Below are 15,772 nucleotides of genomic sequence, written 5' to 3' on the forward strand. Positions count from 1 at the left end.
AAAATTTTAATATTTGAAGTCGATTAAAAATTAAAGTCTTCATTTTTTTAAGTAATCAACGTATTTAAAAACAAGTAAAATAAACTATAATTAAAAAAGTTATAAAAGTGGTGTAAGTCCATATTTTAAAACACATATTTTTTTGCTTAAAAGTATCACATTTAGTCATTATCATCTTTCATTATAAAAGTGAAGCGACTCCAATAATATCAGTCGAGATGAAGTTTTATTCGAAATGAAATGTCAATAGCAAACAATTTTAACAAATTTCACGCGTTACTTGATATCGAACGATACGATACTTGGGGCCGACTCTAGTTTGTCTATGATTAGTTTGACATAATTAGCATTAAAACACTCGTGTGATGTTTTTATGTACTCTCGCCTGTCGGCTCGTTTTATAAACCCACAAACGTACTTTAATGCCTTTCATTATGTAACAGTCATATAAACTACTTATAAATAATATATTGCTCTAAACATAATATAAGTAAGTAATAAGTAAAGTAAGTAAGTAATATAAGTAAATAAGTATGTCTGAATTACCGGTTCACCCTTTCCATACATCGAGAGCATATTTTTGAAAACTGGCTATGAATACATTCAACGTTGTAAAAGTTTTGTCTAAAATCGTCAATAGGGGAGATTTTGTAAGGTCAATTATTATTGTTCATGTATTCATGAGTATTAAAACCGCTGCTCGCCCTTTCAATTTTCGATATGAAATGCTTAAATAAGTCTTATTCATTATTGTATAGTATAATATGTCGAGATAATATTTAGCAGCAGTAGACGTTCTTGTGACAGAGTTCGTCCAGGGAAATACTGCCACCTTACCTATTTAAAGAAGAAATACAAGTGGGTACATTACATACATTATATTCGACACGCTTTTCATCGCGCTCACGTACGCGCCGAGACCGCAAGCATCTAACAAAGTACGCTCTATTGATTTAGCATTTACGTTTTAAATTAAATGAGTGCCCCGGGCGCACGGGCGATTCCGGCTTGTCTTTGATCTACGCGGCTAGAGGAATTTAAATGCAGTTGCCTAGTAAATACAATTAAGATTCACCATTAATGTAAGTGAAAGCATGGTAAGTGGGTGGGTACCGCGCGGCCGCCGCGCGAAAACTTTCGCACATGGGACTTGTCAACTTATGACGCAGGGGGACGGGCGCAATGGCAGTGTCACTCAGATCTTTGTGATTTAAAAGCTCTAAGTCCACAACTTGTTTGTGTAAGTGACGGGACAAACATGTCGTGCACCTGGCGGTAACCGACACGCCTGTCCATAATAGTTGCAGTGTTTATACGAGTTTTAAATCGCAAAGATCTTGAGGGGCACTATCACTGCGCCTGTGACCCTGAGACATAAGTTGAAAGTCCCATATTGCCTGTAATTTCACAAGTCTTGTACACCGGTTTTCATGTCCTCATCTCTAGGTCCCGGGTTCGATCCCTTGCTGGGTTAATGTAGACAGGTAACTTTTCTATATTGTCTCGGTCTGGGTATTCGTAGTACCGTCGTTGTTTCCAAGTGATTTTCATAAAAATGTTACTACTTATCGTAAAAATTAAAAAATATGAAATAAAAAACTATTGTATTTACGAATAATCGTGTACCATTATATCTTTTGTATCGGTTATTTGAGATATGGGGCTTGGAAGTAAAATTGTCAGACCGCGTGCGAAACAGCATACTGCGCTCCAAAACACAAATAGTTGACGTTGGCCATAAAGCCGCGAGCTTAAAATGGAACTGGGCCGGATACGTCTGCGGCATGTCAAACGAGCTGTGAGCAAAGACCACTACGGAGACCACGACCCACCACGCGCAAGACGAAGCCGTGGAAGACCCAGAACGAGTTGGCGTGACGAAATGGACGCTTAATATGAGGTCTTGGCCTGTAATGGCGTTAAATCGCGAAGAGTGGAAAAAGAGTAGGGAGGCCTATGCCCAGCAGTGGGACAGTAATGGCTGAAAAATGAAAAAAAAAACGGTTATTTAAAATAATCGTAACTTGTTTTTCCGGCTAAGAGCAGTTAAACACGGAGACATTTAGCGCCGCGTCTACAGCAATTCTGTCGCAATGCAGTACCGATACAGTCGCTAAAATTGTCTACCAAAAAGTGTGCGCGCAACTTAATGACTACCTCGGCTTGAATTCAAATTTTTTCCCGTACTAATACGGTTCATTTTGCTTGGGTCGAGCAGCAGCCATACTGGCTTTATTTCAAAATTAATTTTTTTTTACTAAGTAAATTTAAAAAATCCATTTTAAAAATGTGTATCGTACACACATCAAAAAAAGTTTGCGATCACTTCGAAAAACTGAAATCTTTTTTGTTACTGTAGATTATATTATGATTTTTTCTTCTTTTTAGATTCTTTATTTAAAAATAAATTAGAACATAAAACAATGACCCCGTTCAATTGTTTTTTCATATAAAAAGGCTTTCAGTCCTAGCTTACGCTCATTCAGAAATCTGATTTAGTCAATTATAAGCGATTCAAGATATTTTTCGCGGAAAGTTGTGATTGAAAAAATGCCAAGAGGATTATCAGAGGTTTTACGAGCTAGAATAGTAACTTTGAGGGAAGAAGGATACACCACGAGAGTAATAGCACGCAGACGGCGGTCGCCCAACTGTTTTGACAGCTGCCCAAAAGCGCTATATTAGATTGCTGGCATCCCGTGATCCAACAATCAACGCCACTAAAATAAAAGCAGAAGTCAGGGCCGCCTCTGGGCTTGAAGTTAGCACGCAGACCGTTCGCAATTGCTTGCACCAGGCTGGATTACGAGCACGGAGGTCTTGGCGAGCTCCGCTCAATTCTCGGCAACGTCAACAACGAAGATTGCAGTGGGCTAGACTTCGGCAAAATGAAGAAGGTGAGGACGAAAACATTTGCAAAACTGTCTCTTCGTTGACGAATCCCGAATCAGCACTCATCCAGATAACCGACGTGTCCGTGTCTGGAGAAGACCAGGCGACCGTGAAAGACAAAGACCTGCCACTGGAACAGTTCAGCAAGGCGGAAAATCGGTGTCCTTTTGGGGTGGCATTATGATTGGAGCTAGAACGCCTTTGATCCCGTATCGGGGCTTCATGACAGCAGACATGTACAAAGCAGTAGCTATTGATGATATCGTCAGACCATTCCGAGTAAACCATGGGCACCAATTTGTACTGGTCGATGATAATGCGCCCGCACATCGAGCTCAACGAGTCAATGCTGCTCTTCAAGAATACGATATCACACGATTAGACTGGCCTGCCGGCTCGCCCGACTTAAACCCAATAGAGCACGCGTGGGATGCTCTTAAACGAGCAGTATGGAACCGTGAGCCACGTCCCCAGACAGTTCCAGAGCTCAGGGAAGCCGCTATTGAAGAATGGGATAGATTACCCCAGGAAATGCTGGATAACTTGATCCTCAGCATGCCCAGGAGGATCTTCGCATGTATTCGAGCCAGGGGAGGAGTTATTTTATATTGAATTCACACCTTTTAATAATAAATAGTTGTTTAAGTTTAATTAAACAGTCTTTTTCTTTCTACGAAATTTCTATCACTATTACATTATGATTAATGGCTCAATTTTTTAAAATAAATAATAAAAAATAGTTTTATATTTTAATTTCAAACAGGGTATTCCTATTTAAAGAAAGCATACAACATAGATTTTTTCTTGATAAAGTTAAATTTAAAGAATTATAGGAGCTTATGCTATTGATCGCAAACTTTTTTTGATGTGTGTATAGTACGTATACGTGTTCTATTTAATTAAGTTGATATAAAGAAAAATCATTGCTATATGTAAAGTACCTATTGAATATATAGTTTTCTTGTAAAATTTCGTTGTAAGTTTCTATCGTCAAAAATTATTAGAAACCGCGTTTTCACACGGTATAGTATTTTTTTTTTTATTATTATTTATTTATTAACTTATATACATTTTTATATTCAGAGTACATCCTACATTTTACTATATATTTTTTCCAAAGCGGTTGATTCAACACCTTCACTGTTATGTGGAATCAACCAAAGCTACTTGCAGGTTGTATCGACCCTAAGCAACGATACAATCGCCATGCAAATGCGATGCAGCCTATAAATCGCTACTATTAGGGGAGGGGTGCACAGTATCCTATAAACCCTAATTTTATGTCATGCCCCTTTTCTTCCAGATTCCTATAGTTGGAACTAAAATAATGGCGCATAAAAAAAAAAGAAAATTTTAAAATGCGGTATTTTTCGACCGCAGAAACGTAACAAAATTCACAATTTATAATATTTGAAAAATATTAGGCAACCGACCAGTGTTGGGCGTTAATCAATTAAATTTCAATCAGAAATTCTATCAGATTAAAAAATCAATTCAATTGAAATTAATTGCAATTGATTTTAATTGCAATTAAATTAATAGCAATTAATTTTTTTAGTTGTTCTAAGAAACAATTGAAACTAACAATTAAAACCGAAAGTACCGAATAAAAGTTTATTACGAATATGGGTTAGGGGGTGGGTTAGGGGTGTGTTAGGGGGTCGGTTGGGGGTCGGTTGGGGATCGGTTGGGGGACCTGTTGGGGGGCCGGTTGGGGGGCCGGTTGGGGGGTCGGGTGGGGGTTCGGTTGGGGCGTCTGTTGGGGGTCGGTTGGGGGGTGGGTGGGGGGGGGCCGGTTGGGGCGTGGTTGGGAGGCCGGTTGGGGTGCTGGTAGAGGGACCTTTTGACCAATGACATTGTAGGTGACAATTATAAGTTCATTTAAAAAGGGAAAAATATAATTAATCTATTCTTTTTTATACAATCAACATTTTACAATAAAAATATTATAATTAATATAATATTAGTATAGAAATATAATAAACATTGACTTAGTCATAAAAATAGTTCTTTGATAGGCTCGTTTTTGAATGTGTTCGTCTAAGGTAGCACTGCCATCTTACCTATTTCTGCTGCCAAGCAGTAATGTTAGCATTACTATGTTCCGGTTTTGAAGGGTAAGGGTGCTGGTGAAATTACAGGCACATGGGACTTGTCTACTTATGTCTCAGGGTTATGGGCACAATGGTAGTGCCCTTCAGATCTGTGCGATTTAAAGCTCTGAGTGGCACTGCACCTGTCATAGACAGGCATGTAGCTTACCATCAGGCGAACGACTTGTTCGTCCCATCACTTGATGTTATAAAAAAGAAATTTTATTTTTAATGCTCATTTGTCATTAGGTTTGAGGCCCGACATAAAACTATCAAAGTTAATTTATACAAATCAAAACATTTTTTGCGTAGCTCAGAAGAAATTAAAATATTCATCGATTTAAGTAATTTATTTTATGTCTCAGACAAACAGTACCAATCATTAGAAAAGATGATCGTTTACATTATTTTGTCTGCTGCTTTTGAAAATTTAAAATGATCACTTAAACACATGCCATTTTAAATGGTAGTTTCTTATTTTTGACGATAATAAACGTTTTGAAGCTGTAATTTGATAAAACTTAGAACAATTCACATTTTGCAATACATATTGTTACTTGATTTTATTACAATAAAAGATTATGTTTAAGGTCGTAAATAATTTTGTAACAAAAACGGGATCAAAAACATTTTTGTGCCGCCATTTTATCGAATCATAGATGTCCTTCGTGCTTCGTTTCTCGAAGTCGGATGTTCTCATGTTTCCGTAACGCGTTTGTTAAATTATTGTATGTTGTTGATAACTTTATGTTTACTGTTAATATTTTGTAATAAATAATTAAAATTGTAAAAATTTGAGAACCTCCTTTTCCAATTCCGAAAAATAGAAGGTTTAGCACACCTGCATTCACATTTTGACAATGACATTTCTTAGTTTAAATTTTGGTCATCTATAATCTGTCTTTTTTGAAGACGGAGTAAAACGACAGTTCTTTGAGTTCTTTGCGCAAAAGAGTTGCCCGCTTGCAAGCAACTAATGATTGCAGTCGATAAATACTCTATCGACTATCGACTGAATATTGGTCACGCTTAATGCATAAATAGGCGAATTTGTTTCATTTGAATTATTCTCGATTTAAATTTTTTTAAGTTTATACATACCTACACCGTATTTAGAATTATGTTTATGAAGAATACAAAGAGGAGACATATTTTAAAGTTTATCACTTAAATTCAATAGATATTTAAATCCGGCTATTCTTGTTAAAATGTATATGAATAAAAATTTATATCGATACTAGTAGCCCAACTGCCAAATAAGAATAAAGAAGACAATAACGCAATCAGTAATTATTAAAACGTCGTAGCATTCACAATTCAGTCATTTTTGGCAAAATTTTATCTTCTTTCACAATCTATCGATAAAACTATCGACAACAACTACATAACTATTTAAAATTTTATAAAAATTGGTAACCCTCAAAATGTCATTTTACTCCGTCTTCAAAAAAGACAGACTGTAATTATAATTCATAACTATAGATATTAAAACACACGTATCAGCTCTAGCGCTTGGTAGATAATGGGTCTTACCTTTATAGCTAGAAAGCACCATGTCGTAGCACTCCATTACGTTTTCTAAATTAATTGGCGTTCAACACCAACACCGAGCAACGCGTCTAACCTAACGAAATTCACTCGTTCGACTACACAGCGCGAGTTTGACTGAACTCTGTGTATATTACCTGTGTAGTTAGGAGCCGCAGAACTCCCACCGCCTATCCTCGCTCTTAGCTTCCAGACAAAAACATCTACAAATTTACACACACAACGACGTTGCTAACGCTGCGCATAGTGCACTATGTACATTTGTAGCTTAAAACCTAGGGGCCGCCATATTTATGCACCCCCGCACCCCTCCAGACTAAATCAATACTGACACACACATCTATCTTATTCAAACGCTGTACCACAATCTACCCTTGATAAGACTCGGTGGCTCGGTGGTTGCACTGGGCACCAAATGAGGCCGTCTTGGATTTGATTTCCAACAGGACGGTTCCAACTACGGTGTTATCCTCCTAAGTTTTTTTATGATGAGTGACGATGACGGGACGAACAAGTCATGCACCTGGTAGTAAGCGGCACCCCTGTCTATAACAGTTGCAGTGCCAATCACAGCTCTGCCACTGCGCCCATTACCATGGGACATAAATTGAAGAGAAGGCTTATTCTGTATGGTGTATATTATTATATGGTGACAACCGGGATAAAAAATCCCAGTTGTTGCCAGTGGTGATTTCTACTGGCGACAAATGGGCAAAAAAATCCCATATGTTACCAGGTGGTGATAAAAAGTCTCAGTTGATGCCAGTGGTGATTTCCACTGGCGACAAATGGAAAAAAACCATTATGTTACTAGGTGGTGATAAATCGTACAAAAGATCTGTTGTTGTGCCAGTGGAAAATAGTTTTTTGTATAGTGACCGTTACCATTCTCAGTGTGCGATTTTAACATTAAGGTGGAATTACAGGCACATGTTAATTGTCAACTTGTGTCTCAGGGTGACGGGCACAGTGGCTGTAAGATCTTTGCGATGAAAAGCTCTGAGTGGCACTGCAACTGTTATAGATAGGCGTGTCGCTTGCCACCAGGTTCACGACTTGTTCGTCACGTTGCTTGGTGTCAAAAAAAAATCGTCGTTAGACTGCGGAAACCAATGTATCTGGAATTTTTACATAAAATGACTTAACTTATTTTTTAATGCTATCAAGTAATGAGACCCTATTGTAGCAATTGCGGCGTCATTGAAAACGTTTACCACGTTTTGATGGAATGAGAGACTCAGACAGAGAACAGAAAGTAAAGAGAACGGACATTCTCCACCCCTCCCTAGCTTTAGATACCGCACCACACTCCGCACATTGACGGTCACATTGACTGAAAAACAACAAGGGTGGAAATCACCACTGGCAACAACAGATTTTTTTATCCCGTTTGTCACCACCTGGTAACATACGGGATTATTTTTCCATTTGTCGCCAGTGGGAACAAAGCCAGTGGTGACAACTGGGAATAAGCTGAAAAGTCGCATGTGCCTGTAATTACACCAGCACACTTAAAACCGGAACACAGCAATGCTCATATCGCCGCTTGACGGCACAAATAGGTAAATTAAAAACGAAATTAAGCCATTTAACAAATGTATATCGTATAGTATACGTGTTCTAATTAGTTCAGTTGACGTAAAAAAAATCATTGGTATATGTACAGTACTTACTGAATACAGTGGTTTTCTTGTAAAATTTCGAGCTAAGTTCTATAGTGAACATTTTTAGGAAACATGTTTTCACATTGTATAGTAATCAGTTTATACCGTTCATTATACTATATATTTTGTCCAAAGTGATTGCTTGATCATCTCTACTTTGCAGAATCAACAAAAGCCATTTGAGGATAACTAAAAAAATCAATGATCCAAGCCTACCCTCTAGAAATCTAGACTCTACATACCGCCATTTTGAAACACGCCCACACTCCTACAGACAAAAGCAATAATCCTTGGACAGACACACATGTACGTCGCTTACGCTGCGCACACTGCACTCTCATGAGGCCACCATTTTATATAATATACTCATCCCCTTTAAACAGACCCGCACACACGTATGCATGGAAACCGATGGAAATTCAGAAGCTTTTTCCTTCTACTTGAAACACTCTTGTATACATAAATCGTACACTGAGAATGATAGTGACACAATGCTTATTTTTTTATTTTTAGTAATGGGCAACTAAAGTTCTGAAAATTGTGATAACTGCAATTTCTAACTCAACGATGATTTTTGAATGCCAGTTTCAGCTAATATAAAAGGGAACCTAGATAGTTTTAGAAGTATTATACAAATTTTCACCTACCACAATAAAATAAAGGCATTTTTGAGAATTTTGTTTAGTATCACTATTCTTCATAATCTTTTCACGTCAATTAACGTTTCTTATCACGCAATATCCGTAACAAGGATTCATAAAATCAAATTATGGCATGAAATTTAATTTTAAAAGGATATAAATTACTCTATAACAAATCAGCGTAGATCTGACTCAACAATCCTGTACTATATTAATCTTAATGCAAAACGACACTATCCAAAAAATGGCGATACCGATGTCTTTCACGGAGTTTCTAGTAAATTGTTTCACAACTCGGCGATCTCTGTCACTACCCAAAAAAATGTCAATATCGCCCCGTTTCCCTTGTCACGTTCTCCTTATACAGCATAACGTCATTACGTCATGTAGCAAAATCTAGGCAAACAACATACACGGGGGGGTTTGCATTATATAGTTCGTACTCTCAAATCCAAGATGACGTTAAAAAAAATAGTTTTTTGTATAGTGACCGTTACCATTCTCAGTGTGCGATTTTAACATTAAGGTGGAATTACAGGCACATGTTAATTGTCAACTTATGTCTCAGGGCGACGGGTACAGTGGCTGTAAGATCTATGCGATAAAAAGCTCTGAGTGGCACTGCAACTGTTATAGATAGGCGTGTCGCTTGCCACCAGGCTCACGACTTGTTCGTCAAGTTGCTTGGTGTCAAAAAAAAAATCGTCATTAGACTGCGAAAACCAACGTATCTGGAATTTTTACATAAAGTGACTTAATTAAAAAGTAATGAGACCCTATTGTAGCAATTGCGGCGTCATTGAAAACGTTTACCACGTTTTGATGGAATGAGAGACTCAGACAGAGAACAGAAAGTAAAGAGAACGAATATTCTCCGCCCCTCCCTAGCTTTAGATACCGCACCACGCTCCGCACATTGACGGTCACATTGACTGAACGACAACAAGGCTGCCGGCGAGCCGTTTTCGCGCGAAGACGGCTGTGACATTTGAATATAGTTTTCATTTATTCATTACGAAACTTGTACGTTAATATAAAACATAATTTTACGTTACTATTTATAATGGTCATGAATTGTGCTGTGTACGGCTGTTTCTCATCATTTTGCGAAAGATGAAACGAAGTAAGCAAAAATAAACTGGTTTAAGCACTCGAAATCATACTCAAGTCCCTGCCATTAGGGTCGTATTTCCAGTGCTTGGAATCATACTCAGATCCTGACTTGAGCATTGAGTAGAGTTCTGGAATACGACCCTGAGACTCATTCAGTTATTGTTTTTTTTTCATTTATTATCATTTATTATATATGTATGTATAATAAATACACATTTATTACATCAATATAATGAAGCGCCATGACTTCATGAGCTAGTAGACAAGGGTTTCGAATTTTCAATTCATATTGCAGATAAATATTACGTAAGTAGCGAATATACCTAATTATTAACTAAGTAATGATGATCAACTTGGACACGCAATTTGAAATACCTCGGTACATGTCCAAAATATAACATTTTAAGTGCTATTATATAATTTTTTTTAAATAAATCTTCAATATTACTGCAGTTAGTGAATTAATGAAAAATATTATATTATATCGATATAAATACATATTAGACATGAGTAATTATTAGTATTCTGGATTCTATTAATAGAATCATAGATAATAGATTCGCGTTATTTTTCGCTATGTTGTCGCTCTGATCACGTAACGTAATAGTGCAAGAAAGTGATGGGTAACCCTGCCACTTCACGCACACATTTGCGCGTGTGCAGATAGCGCCTTGCTGTATGTAGTAGTAGTAGGTAAATAATGTTCGACCGTTGTATGGAGTGTCCGGGGTGTGCCTCAGGAGAGAGTTGGACAGTATGGTCAACATACGACAGACTGGGTGGTGTAACAGCCAAGATACTGTACAAAATATATTTATATAGTCTTAAGTCTTAGGTTAGATGTGTAAATTAAGTAGCATTACGGAGCGACATTACCATTAAGTTACATGGTGAACCTCCTTAAATTTAGATTTTAACCCTTAACTATAGTCGTGGGTCCAATGGGCCCAGCTTCTTTCTTTAAACTCGAGTTGGAATTGCTGTAGGCGACGCAGCTCTTCCTACTCCTCAATACCTTCCGATGTCACGCCAAAGCGCACACTATGAGATGGACGTGTTTTTCTCGCTGCTCCAAACGTGAGTAATGGTTTACACGTGGGTACAATGGACCCACGACTGTAGATACGTAAGTTTTTTGTGTGACATATTTTATCCTTTTTTGCTCTTTATTTCAGTTTCTAGTCATGGCGAATCCAAAAAGTATCTTATTAGAACAATGGTTGAACACTGATTTTAAACTAGAGGATGAACCCGGTTTAGCGCACTTTCCGGTAACCAATTTCAATAAAACTTGGCAAATAGATGTAATTCTACGAACTTTTCAGATCGGTTTTTTTTAGTACTCAGTACTGAGTTTATTCAATAACTCATTTTAACGCACCTTGTTACAGGACGAACAAGTCGTGCCCCTGATGGTAAGCGACACGCCTGTCTAGCAGTTGCAGTACTACTCAGAGCTTTAAAGCGCAAAGACACGAGGGGCACTGGCACTACCACTGCTCCCGTTAACCTGAGACATAAGTAGACAAGTCCCAGGTGCCAGCATACCAGCATTCTTACCATTGAAATATCAGAACGCAGTAATGCTCACATCACTATTTCGTGGCAGAAATAAAAGTATGGCATGTTTACTTAAACGACAAAAAAGCTCAAAAGTTCAAAAACAAAAACAAATCCATTTTATTAACCCGTTCATATACAGTAGTTGAAAATACCTCACACAAAAATGTCATTACTTTTATTGCCGAAGTCATGCCGTAGTACTTTTTTTATAAGCCCATTTTGACACAGCTGGGCAAGTGCTTATATATTGATTCAATATAAAATTTTCAATGTATTTCGACAGTACAATGTTGACACTTCTCTATGGAGAAGAAATAGAAAGAAACTACACAGAAAGTGCTTGGAAATCGCACTAAAAACCTGTAGTTGGCCTTATGAGAATTTTATGGTGGAATGGGGTACCCTGTAGTATCATATTCTGAAATTTAATTTTACAGTAAATGCCGTTACTGCGTGAATGGGTTAATAGACCAATAATTTTTTAGAATGCTGTTGTGGCTACTTCTAACACGAGTCATAAGCGATTCTATATTCTTCCCCATTATCTCTTGGAAGCCGTCTACTTGAGCCTCTGTGAACATGCCTGACGCACAGTACCATCTTGGTAGTCCCAACAGCATCCTGAAAGCGTTATTATATTGCGAGCGTAGGGCGTTGTAAGCTCGTTTCATATACTCAACTCACAGGCCGCTCGATGAATGGCTGTAAGCTTTAAGATAATGATTCTATAATAAAAGGCAAAGAAACTTTCAGTTCAAAATAAAAAAAGGAATCCAAAAAGATTCCTTTTCAGTAAACTCATTAACCTGTTCATAGAAAATAACAGCAGTAACATCAGAACATAACAGTATGAGGTAAAGTCAATATCAAAGATCATTTATTTAGGTAAAATAAATTTACACTTGAAAACGTCACATTTACATTACATTAAGCTACTGCTCGTGCACTACACTGATTTTCCTAAGAAGAATGAGCAAGAAACTGGAGGGATTGCTCTTTTCAAATAAACATAAATGCTATGGAATATACTTTGAATCTAATTTGTGTGGATTCTGGAGCCGTGTCGTCTTTCGATACATCTTTATCTAACACATATTCTTCATTCTTCAATTTTGTAATATGACTTTATTTAGGAAATGATAATCTTAATATATGCTCCAGAATCTTATTGCAAAAACGTATAGTTCCCCATAACAAGAGTAACAATTGTTGTACCATGAGATTCGACTTAGCTCTTAGGTTGATATTATAGATATCTTCTTTCTTATTGAAATTATGTATATTTTTACAGCCATATAAAATATTTGAGTAAATGTACTGTGATGCCATAGTCACGATACCCAGTCTCCTTAAACTTTTCTCTGAGAGAAACCTGACTAGATGGCACACAGAATGATTTGCTAGTTTTTGCAATATAAATATGGTTTGAATATCTGCCGCTTTACCCCATGAGAATCCCATAGGACATTATACTATGGAAGCAACTAAAGTATGGAGGTAACCCGTTATAGATCTCAAAAAACCAATTTCATAATTTACAGTGCTATTTCCAAGTATTTTCTAGCTGCAAATTACTGCTTCTCCATGGGAAAGTATGAACAACATACTGACAAAATTAAATTATTAACATGAACATGTTTATGGATGGATAAAGATTTGTGCATTAAGACACGTGTGGCGGATATTAAAAGTATTTGTATGAGGTGATATGAGGCCGCCAGTGTCAGTGCTTCACCAGCGATTGTCTTACGTGCATAGGTATTTTGATTTCGCCCTGAAACTTTCTAACAGCAAAACTAAGTTTTAATGATTTTTTCTCTAAATATCTTGTTTTCAATATTTGTTTTTTTTATAAGGATAATAAGTGACTGGACAAACAAATTGTGCGCCTGATGGAATTTGTGCGCCTGTCCATAACAGTTGCTCGTTGTACTCTGAGCTGTAAATAGCAAACATCTGAGGGGCACGTGATTTCACCAGCACCCTGTACCCTTCAAAACTGGAACAGCATATATTTGTTTTGTTGTTACTTCATCATTTAATTTTTTGGTTTTCCTTTACTAAAGGTTTTAACCGAACAACTTACTAGTGTCATAGCCGTTTTTCGTTCATACAGTAAACATGTTGAAAATGCTATAGCAGTATGACTATGAATGTCGACAGGATGAGCAGTCAGTAATAAACGGTAATTATTATATTGATTTAATAAAGAGCGCAGTACTATGTAAATCCTGTTCATGAACAGGTTAAAGATAATTTTTTTAAGGTATTGCAGATAAGTTTTCAATTTTAAATCAAAAGCATGATGTGTTCCTAAAAAAAAAATTCCAAGTATAAATATACCATAAAAAAATATTTCTATTCCAGTAATTCAAATAATGATTACTTTTTAAAGATTTTGATGACTATGGATCCGAAAACGTGTTTAGCGCGTCCTGTGTTATGGAACAAAGAACTGGTTTTTTATAAATAAAAACCGGTTTCGGAAATCATTGTAAATGTGGGAATGACATTCTAGAATATGAGGTTATACAAACAGAAAATATATTAACGACTAACCTTTGTTATTCAAAGTTGGTTCCAAACGTAAAAGTTAGGTTAGAAATGTAAGCACAAAGTTTCTAGCAAAAATAAAGTAACAATTGTAAAATTCGCGAAGAACACAATTTAGATAACAACATTAGACGTACTATCTTGACAGAATTTTTGAAAAATGATCGTTGGCCGCTAACTCTGACAGACAATGTCGCTCTTCAAATATTTTTGTTGTGACCGAAGTAAAAAAGCCGAAGTAATTTTTCACGGTATTTATGTAATTTGTAACAAATAGAGAGTACTCACCTGGCTTGGTAGGAGTTTTCCTTAAAAAGGACAAACAAATCCAGCGCGCACAAACAGGCAAAATTCGATCAATACTAGCAACAAAGAAAAACCACTCACTCAACTCATGCTCAACAACGTATCCACAGACTACATCCGCCGTCAGACAGTATCACCGTGACTCGTTCCGAAGGAACGACGTTCCAAAGTCACATAGGTGTTCCTCCGTTCCAATAGCTATCCCCGATCACGACATACGTATTTGATACAATGCGCGATCTCTGTTCCATGGTGACTGAGCGCGCCACTCGTTGTAGATCTCTTCAAATCGGGCCATTTCGGCAATGGGAGTGATCGAAATAGGATGACTTTCTTTACTCACTCACAAGGGTCATAGGTACTTATTACTACTAGAAAAGGCGGATGATTAAAATCTGCAGCAGTTATTATAAACCTATTTATGAACAAAGTAAAATATTTTTGTGTATTTGTTTTATTATAAGAAGAGTTGATATTTTATATTTATGAATAATCTACTTTGTGTATTCTACTAGAAATATAATTACATTACACTTTATTGCTATTTTTAACAATCCAAAGATTCGCATTAAATAAGTAACAAACAAAATTACATTAAATACAAAATCAACTTTTTGAATGGAATTGAAACTTATTATAAAGGGAGTAAAAACTTAAATCATTCTATAAATAACGGCTATAAGTATTAGAAAGAAGCCGCTGGCTAAAACCGTATATCGTGAAGTAAGTTATAGGCGTGACAAGGTCACGGAAGTAAGAGTCGTGACAACATAGTGGTCAAGAATACGTCCATTTTTAATAAAAAAAAAAAAAAAAAAACATCACGATGATTTATCACTGTGATTTTTGGAAACCGGAACGACAGTCACGGCGATAGAAATGTAACGCTATTCCATGTCTTACGTTAACGTATCTCATTAGTTTGTGTCAACAAAATCAAATCAAATCTGTGAAAAAGAAAACAAAAATGTTCAAATACACGCTTGTAATGCGAACCCAAAAAAGAATTAATGAAATACATAAATTTCCATTTTGCCTGTAGGCCAAGCTATAGAAACTGTCTCTTCTTTTGATAGTACACATTATTGCGTAGTAAACGACGTAAACTAACATTTTTATAAAAATTATTTTCAGACATTCCTTTACAACTTGTTATTCATGATACATGTATGTGTATCCGAGCGTTTGATCCGATTTTTTTTTCCGTAAATAAAATATCGGTTTATTTTCAACATATCACTTATATTTTTTAAATTTGCTCTGTAAATTGAAGCTATTTTAAGTGTTATATTTATATAAATTCACTATATTATTATATTAAATGGAAATTAGATAACGTAATTCGCACCTCTAAACTGGGGCATTCATTATCCTGCATTGCAGTCCGTCTAGCCATTCA

General features: G+C 36.5%; 1 protein-coding gene across 1 annotated transcript in view; it reads right to left on the reverse strand.

The window, feature by feature from the left end:
- Positions 1 to 14,455, reverse strand: part of LOC113234399 — a 55,496-nt gene extending 41,041 nt beyond the window's left edge. The window contains exon 1 of the mRNA XM_026469709.1: positions 14,356 to 14,455. The gene's annotated coding sequence lies outside the window, so the exon portion shown is untranslated. The remainder of the gene's footprint in view (positions 1 to 14,355) is intronic.
- Between the last annotated feature and the right edge of the window lie 1,317 nt (positions 14,456 to 15,772).

This window comes from Hyposmocoma kahamanoa, unplaced genomic scaffold (assembly GCF_003589595.1).
Source record: "Hyposmocoma kahamanoa isolate Upper Pololo Valley unplaced genomic scaffold, ASM358959v1 84, whole genome shotgun sequence".
Lineage (NCBI taxonomy): Eukaryota > Metazoa > Arthropoda > Insecta > Lepidoptera > Cosmopterigidae > Hyposmocoma > Hyposmocoma kahamanoa.